Here is an 8,695-nt window from a genome sequence, read left to right as displayed (position 1 = left end):
TGTGAAGAAGTACACCCCTGCAGGATTATGATCTATTCGAATAGTCGCGTCCGCGGATATGGACTACTTGGAGACATATGTTGTTCTTAGATAACTTTAGTGGCTACTCATAAAAGTATCAAGATAAGTGTGAGTATCATGTATGGCATTTCCGTAGGGAGACGGAAAGGAATCCATGGTAGTGTATTGTTGTGGTGGTAGTGGACTCGTGTACGACTTATCAAAGTTGTTTAAAACTATTTGAAATTGTAGTTTAGTCTAGCCAAGAGTCAAAGCTGGCTTGCTGCATGAAACCCCACAACTCCCTTTGTTGATACATGTGCATGAGTAGATACATCTGTTCTACAGTCTTGCTGAGTACTTTTGTACTCATGTTTGTTTAATAAATGTTGCAGAAGATAACCACGAGCCAACAGGTGGGTTTTATCTACACCTCGATGATGACGATTAGTTGGTGTCCCAGCTACGACCTGGCCCCTTTCAGAAGGGATCTGTAGATAGTGAGGCTTTATGCCTTTTTCCTTTCAACTGGTTGTACTTAGACAACTTTAATGCTTCCTCTTGGTTTGTATGACTCTGTTTGTATGACTTGAGTGTCGGGTCATGTGACCCCTATCTGTATGAACATATTATGCAAGACTCTTCCGAGTTTTGTAAATAAATGTTGTGATGTTGTATGGTTATGTTGTGATGCCATTGTTGTATCTATGCATATAAAGTATGTCATGCGTACGTGTGATGCACTGTGATATGTATGGGATTCGACACCTAGTCGTATGCCCTTAGTAGCTCTCTATACAGAGAAATGCCCCTTTGTGTTTCCACCGAGCCTTGGTAGTTCGCTACTGCTCCGGACACATTGGTTGACCGGCATGTATCCTTCTTAGTTGTTGTGGTTGTCCCTACTGGGAAATGTCACGCGGTGTAATGGAGTCCTTGTAGCTTGCTACGACTCGTCTACACTCGCTCATGACCGACACCTGCTTTGTTGGGTTATGTATGCCTGTCTTTGTATAGTTGAGCCACTTGAGTTTATGACTAGACATGTCGACCTGGGTTCTTTGACATTGGAATGCTAGCGACACAATTGCATACATGAGTCAAAAGGCGCAAACGGTCCCGTCTAAGGTAAGGTGGCAACCGTGCGTGAGACCGCAAAGGGATGCGATGTGTTACAGGCTGGATTCCTATGGCTTAGGATCGGGGTCCTGACACCAAGATGGACAGCGCCATCACAAGTTCGCAAGAACTACCTTCACTTATTGGTTACGAACCTGAATTCTCCTAAGATAAAACCGGCTCCGAGGAGGATGACCTCCACGCTCGGGGGCTTAGCAGCGAACCTACTTTCGCCTAAGTAAAAACGGTTCCGAATGAGGGCAGGTTCCTCACTCGGATGCCAAGATGAACAGGACAATCATTCCTTAGCTACGAACCTGCTTTCATTTAAGGTTAAGCATGCCTCGAGTGAGGACGTCCTCCACACATGGGGGCTTAGCTGCGAACCTGCTTTCGTCTAAGTAAAAAATGGCTCTGAATGAGGGCATAACCCTCATTCACGCACCAACATGGAGAGGTCCATCATTAGTTTGCAAGAACTACCTTCACTTCTTAGTTGCGAACCCGAATTCGCCTAAGATAAAACCAAATTCGAGTGAGGATGACCTCCACGCCCGGGGGCTTAGCTGCGAACCTCCTTTTTCGCAAGTAAAAATGTTTCCGAATGAGGGTGTGATCCCAACTCGGATGCCAAGATGAACAGTACAATCATCCCTTAGCTGCGAATATACTTTTACCTAAGGTAAAACCTACCTCGAGTCAGGAGGTCCTCCACACTCGAGGGCTTAGCTGCGAACCTACTTTCGCCTAAGTAAAAAATGGCTTCAAGTGTGGGCATAACCCTCACTTGGAAATCATGATGGAAAGGACCATCATTGGTTCGAAGATTCAAATTCAAATCAAAACATAGCAAATGAAACCGCATTCTGATTCAAAACGAAAGTACGGATAGCGGGAGCCCAAGGCTTGATCAAAGTTTAAGAATTACATCAACCACTCGGCATTCCGAGGCGATCAGATTTAATGTCTTTTTCCGAACATCACTCGGGGGACGAAGGATCCACAACTTTGACGAAGGTCTCGAGGTCGATCCCATCAGCGATCCGAGTGGCAACTTATCTAGACATCTCCATGAAGTCCTCAAACTTGGTGTTCTTCCTGTTGACAACCTTGAAGTTTTTCAGCTTCTCTTTGTCCACTCCCTTGCAATGGATACACAAGAGCGAGAGGGCAATGTCGGCTCCAGCTCGAGCTGCTAATTTCTTCCAAGACTGCACTCGGCTGGGAACTTACTTCACTCGGTCAATGATGGCTCACGCATCCTTAGAGAAATCCTCACCAGGGTTACCTCTTGGTCAATCTCCAAGACGGCCGAGTGAAGCCACTTGAAGCAGACCAACACATATACGATGTGGTCCTCTAGTTTGAAGAACCCCCTCTTTGGATTCAGCTCCTTCTTGATCTTCTCGATCTCTTTGTTGACGTCGGCACAGAATGTTGAACACAAGTAAAGGACAAAGGGCATCCAATATCACTAGGGAACCGCATAGATACTGCAAGAAATTACTCGGACCCGCAACATACCTTTGATATTATCGCTCATTTCCTTGCCGAAGTCCTTGACAAACTGCTCCAACTCGAGCTTCTTGGCGGTGACCTACTCAAACTTGCTCTCCCACTTGGTGTAATGCATCTTCAGCTCAGCAAGTTCTTTAGCGGACTGCTTCGCAGCAACCTCCAAGAGTTGTTTCCCCTCCTCGAGCTTTTCGACTGATTTAAGATTGGCGTCAGACGCTTTGGTCTTCTGGTTGGTTTCCATCCATGCAGACACCAGATCCTCATCCCTCTTCTCGAGGTCCTCCTTCATGGTAACTAAAAAAGTAGAAGTTGTTAACCTCTCAGCAAGTCGGTCTGGTAAAATAACCTTAGTCGGACGGGGAGAGAAATCAAGTTTTAAGACGGTTGGATGGGAAAGATTTACCTTCGAGTGTGCGCTTCTCCTGCTCCACGCGTTCATCCTAGCACTTTCAGCATCAAGACAGAGAGGCAAGTCCCACACCTCCTTCTCCATGGCGTCGTAGCAGCTCCTCAGCCCACACATGTTCTGTCAACAACAAACACAATCATGCAAAATTCAACAATAGTAACTATAAGACTACCACCGACAGCTTCAGCCGACGGTAGTCTCGGGGACTACACCCAGTGGGTGTGCTCAGCGTGCCCCCACTAGAAGGATGAGGAGAGATACAAAGGGTCGTGTGCCCCATCGGTCTACCTTAAGTCAAAATTAGAACTAAGACTATCGCCGACTGATTCAGTTGGCCGCAGTCTCGGGGACCACACCCAGTGAGTGCACTCAGTGCGCCCCCACTCAAAGAGAACACCCAGTGGGTGTGATCCGCGCAAACCCACTCGCGACCAAAAATAAGAAAAATGCAAAGGGAAAACTCCTAACTAAGTCTCATATTTGCAAGAAAACTTACCTAGACGTTCTTCTCCACGGCCTCGCTGGCATCATATGCCTCTTTCAGTCATCCGGCCATCAGCCCCAGTTGGGCTAAGGCCTACTTGCACGCACCTTCTTGATCCTCTGGGATATGGTGCAACTGGAAGACATGGCTATTGGAGGAGTCGACAGAGTGACAGTCGGATCGGTTCTGAGTGATGCCCCGATCAAGGCAGCACCCCGTGCGGGAGTCATAGCCTTGGCACCTGAAGACCTAGTCACTCGGCTGGAGTGGTGTCCTGCTTTGCCACATCCTCAACAGCCAGAGGGCTCGCCGAGTCAAGCTCGATCACATTTCGTGGCCCTGCAAGTGTCGAAGGGCACTCAACAGTTGTTTCAAAGAGAAATCTCAAGTCCCGAATAAAGCATGGATGAGTTCAAGAATTACCTTTGGAGGACGCGACGTTGGCATCATCCCGTCCATTATCCGGGTTCTTGGGTTCAAGCGAAGCGGTCGAAGTATCGGCTCTGCGACAAACCCGCACAGAAATCAACCATCATTCGGGAAACTCTGCTCAGTAAGTGCAGCCACTAGACAAGAACACTTACGCTGAAGCTACTAGCACATCCACCTTGATGCGCGGGATATCGGTCTTCCGAGGCTTGGAGACCGTCGTCTTGGATTGCATGGCGGCCTTCTGTGGCACTACCTTAGGCTCACTCTATCCTCGTTTGGAGCTATGGGTTGGCGCAACCGATACAATCAGTTTTGCAATGCTCGAGGTCTTAGCGCCCCCAGTATGGACTCCAGGGTCCTAACACGCCTTGGTGAGAGCCTCAGCCGGGACATCATCACACGGGGAGGACTCCGCCTCGTCCCTATGCTCGTCGTCCTCGTCACTCTCCTTGGACTCATCCTTATCATCGTCATCATTGTCACCCTCGAGCTTTCGGGACGCTCGGTGTCACTCGCCGCGTCCATTGGCGTAGGATCGACCGTCGGCACAGAACTGACGAATGTTGTAAAGGCCTGCCGAGTGAAGAAAGCAAGTTCATGAACATGGACGGAAAGCAATAGCAGCACAGATCACTTGGACAAAATGTACAAGAGATTACCTCATTCGGTGGGTTCCTCTCTGAAAAAGGGGCACCAGCCTGGTGCCCCTAGGGTTGTCGCGCACGGGAGTGATGGCTTAAAGCTTGTTCTCCAACTCCTCTACCCCAATCTCCTCCGCGTGAACACAGGTTGGATCATTTGGCCCTTCATATCTCCACAAGGGGCGGACCTTGGACTGAAGGGGTTGGATCCTCCGCTGAAAGAAGACCTCAAAAAGGTCCATCTCATTGACATCCTTCCACAACAGCGCAACCAGAGAGATAACCAATATGTCTACATCTACCTTCTCCTCCTTTGACATGGTCAAAGAAGGAGACGACTAAACTCGCTCAGCTGAGTAAGGCAGGAGATCTGGTTGTCCCTCGCCAACTGGAACATCGTGTCAGTAAAACCAGGAGTCCTGCCAACCCTTCACTGAATCGGGAAAGGACATTTGGGGGAAGCTACTATGTATGCCTAAGCCCCCGCAGTGTTGCACTACGTTTGTCTTCCCCCCGATTGAGAAGATTTCTTTATTGTTATCACTTGGCAGGTGAACAAGTGTTTGAAGAATCCCCAATGCAGATGGCACCCAAGGAAGTTCTCACAGAAAGACACGAAAGCAGCTAAGTATGTGACGGCATTGGAGGGAAGGTGGTGGAGCTGGGCACCGAAAAAATCAAGGAATGCGCGGAAGAAGGGATGCGAGGGCATGAAGAAACCTCTCTCCACATGACTGACGATGATCAGTAGCTCGTCTCCTCGCGGCACAGGCTCTGGCTCTCCCTCCTCCGGTAGTCGCCAGCTCCCGGGAGCCACAAGCCCTTGGCTCTCCAACTCTAGCAGACGGCCTTTGGAGATATGGGACACCATCCAGTGGCCCTGAATCCAGCCCGGCGGAAGCACTCCGGCACTCGATGAGGACCCATGCGAGCCCTTCTTGGCTCGCTCGGCTTTTGCCGTCGGGCCCCTTGTCATTTCACTCGGCAAGGTGGTCGAGGTGTGTGGTGGCCGGAGGTGTGGCGGATCTCTCGAATGCGACAACAGGGTATGAGGGGAGGAAGAAAAGCTCCAGATCTGAAAGTGTGCTTCTCTCCTCCCTCAGTCCTCCCCTTTTATACATTGCACACATGATCTCCGTCAAGCAATCTGCTTTCAAAGAGGGGATTTGTAGGATCCCTGGGACAACGCGTTTGCAGCACGTGTCGGAATCTTAGGCACGGGAATCGAGATGCCTCGCCACTTTCCCCATTCCCACAACGCCGTTGTTTTCTCTCCCTCGAGCGCGCTCCACGATTCAAAACCGTGAAAACTCTGTCGCACTTGCATCCCGAATGGATTATCTATCCTATTGCTCAGAGCGGGGTGGTCGGACATCCGAACCACTCGTCCCTCCGTGGGACTTTGATCACTCGGATACGCATAAAGGTGGCGAGCATGTCCTTACCAGGGCGCGAGTAGGATCCGTCCTAATTTCTCCTGGTCACTCGGAGTTCTAGGATCGCGTTCATCCGAGTCGTCAATTCATCACCCTGGGAGGTAAGATATTGCTACCGACTGTAGGCATGCGTACATGTCCAAACACTTGGAATATTTCACTCCTGAATCCATACTGGATTATTGAGAGTCCGAGTGAAACAACCCCAAGCTGCATCTCCGGCGTCTACGGGACATCAAGGACACTCATAAGTGCCTTTCACTCGTCTAGTAAAACCTCAACCAATTCAGGGGCTACTGATGGGGTTGTCCATTAGGGGTAGGGTCATGGACCTGCATTCCAGGGGCCACCTAGCTCCCGACACAGTCATCAAAGTCCTCAAATCAATCGGTGCAGTCTCGGTCTCACTCGGGTGTACAGAGTCATAATCGGAAACACAGGGTCACTTAGACCATCTTTGGTAAGTCGAACGTGCTCTGACACTCGGACTAAAGCAAGACACGGACGAGGAAGAGACTGCAACGTCAATAATTTAATCTACTATATAAAGTACAGTGAAGATCGGCGTTACCAGTAACGCTGGAGTTAGAGCTGCTATTACTTGTAACTTTTGTAGTTATTAACATTAACTCACCCTTGTTATGATGCTCAACGGTCCCAGACGTACTCTATATAAGCCTGCCTTGAGCTCCATGACAAGAGTTGAGCATTCTGTATACTCACACCCCCCATAAGCAACACTAAGCCTACGGGCTCGAGACGTAGGGTCTTTACCACTCTCGAGTGGGGCCTGAACTCGTACATCCGAGTGTTACTACTGCTCCTTAGCTTTGATTTGCCCTCCAGTCGTACCCTTGGCACTATTGTTAGGTCCATTCCCACGACACTCTACGCGACTACTCAAATTCGTCATCACGGGTCGTCTACCGTCCAAGTCGGGTGGTGCTACTAATCGTCGTCTCCATCACCGTCAACAACAGATCATCGCCAACATCTTCATCAATACCTCACTCCTATAGCAACTGGCGAACAGTACATTATTCGTGATATGTTATGGTCTCTCTCTATAGTTGCTACTTTGTGTGAGATGGTGATGTGCATATTCTGTTGTTCATCTAGTTTACTAGATTGTTGCATGCTAGTTTTGGTTCTAGTCATGAATTGTTTACTAAAATTAATCATGATCTAGCATATTTCAATATTCCCTTTCAAGTGGAAAAACTATGCATGCAACACTGGTGTGAGGGTTGTGCTCATGCACCAAGGCCATCTGATTCCGTGTATGAGCAAGGCATTGGGTATCATGAACCGCATTCTCTCTATATGCGGAAAGGAGTTCACGGCAGTCATGATGGCAGTGAATAAATGGATACAATACCTACACATAGGTGCTTTCACTATTTGGACTTATCACAAGAGTTTGTACTCTCTTTCTGATCAACACTTGAGAGTGGAATTGCAGCGCAAAGCTATGGCAAAGTTAGCTTGCCTACAACTTCATTTCAAGTACAAAAAGGAATACATAATGGAGTTGTAGATTATGTGTCTTGCATCGGTTATTGCTATGAAACTTAGGCCATGTGTGTTTGTTGCCCTGATTGGATACAAGAGGTTTACAATTGTTACACGGTTACATTGATATGCTAGAACTACTTCAATAGTTGCCCCTCTCACAAGAAAGGGTTACTCTTTGGAACATGGAATGGTAAAATACCAAGGACGGTTGGTAATTCGCAACAATTTGGCTTTGCAAACCAAAATAATCGTTGCCTTGCACGACATCACTATTAGGGGCATTTCAGAATTACTGCTACTTACCCAAGAGCAAATAAGTTGTACTGTTGGCCAGGCTTGAAACTATATCTTGAGATTTTTGTCAACAAGCCAAGCACACCAATGTGAAACCAACCGGTCTATTGCAACCACGACCACCTCCTCGGGCTCCTAGGCAAGAAATCACCGTGGATTTTGTCGAGGGTTTGCCACTGTCCAAGGGGGAAAACGTGATATTGGTAGTCGATCAACTGACCAAATATGCTCAATTTATATCCTTGCATCACCCATACATAGCTCATACTGCTTCAATGATTTTTTTTGTGGATCAAGTGGTCTGGTTACATGGTGTTCCACAGTCAATAATTTCAAATCACGACCCCATATTTTACAAGCCATGTTTGGAGTGATCTCTTCAAATATGTGAGTACCACTCTTCTCTACAGCGCGGTGCATCATCCGTAGACTGATGGCAAAAGTTTTGCAACGCCGGCTCGTAGGCGTGGGCAATGCTTATTGCTTCATCTTGATAAATCTTGTTGATTTGACTGAAGAACCCGCAACTTGGAAAGTCTAGTATGTCATCAAACGAAGATTGCCAACGATGCCTTCCATTATGGACGGCGGAACAAGCTCAAGGGGGCTCCCTCACCATTGTCTAGTGTCACCATTGTCTAGTGTCATGGTGGATCACGAGTCAGGTGCCAAAGATGAACCAGCAAGCTGTATGTGAGCTAGTTCTGCGGACCTCGGGGCCACATGTAAGTGTGTGTTCTATGCCTAGTTTAAGGGCCAGTGTTGTGATGGCATGCGTGTAAAGCAGGTAGATAAAAATAATAATCTCTCTTGCCCTGCCCCTCACCCACGTGTATCTCACCTTGTA

The sequence above is a fragment of the Hordeum vulgare genome, chromosome 4H (genome assembly GCF_904849725.1).
Source record: "Hordeum vulgare subsp. vulgare chromosome 4H, MorexV3_pseudomolecules_assembly, whole genome shotgun sequence".
Taxonomy (NCBI): Eukaryota; Viridiplantae; Streptophyta; class Magnoliopsida; order Poales; family Poaceae; genus Hordeum; species Hordeum vulgare.
This window is presented reverse-complemented; position numbering follows the sequence as displayed.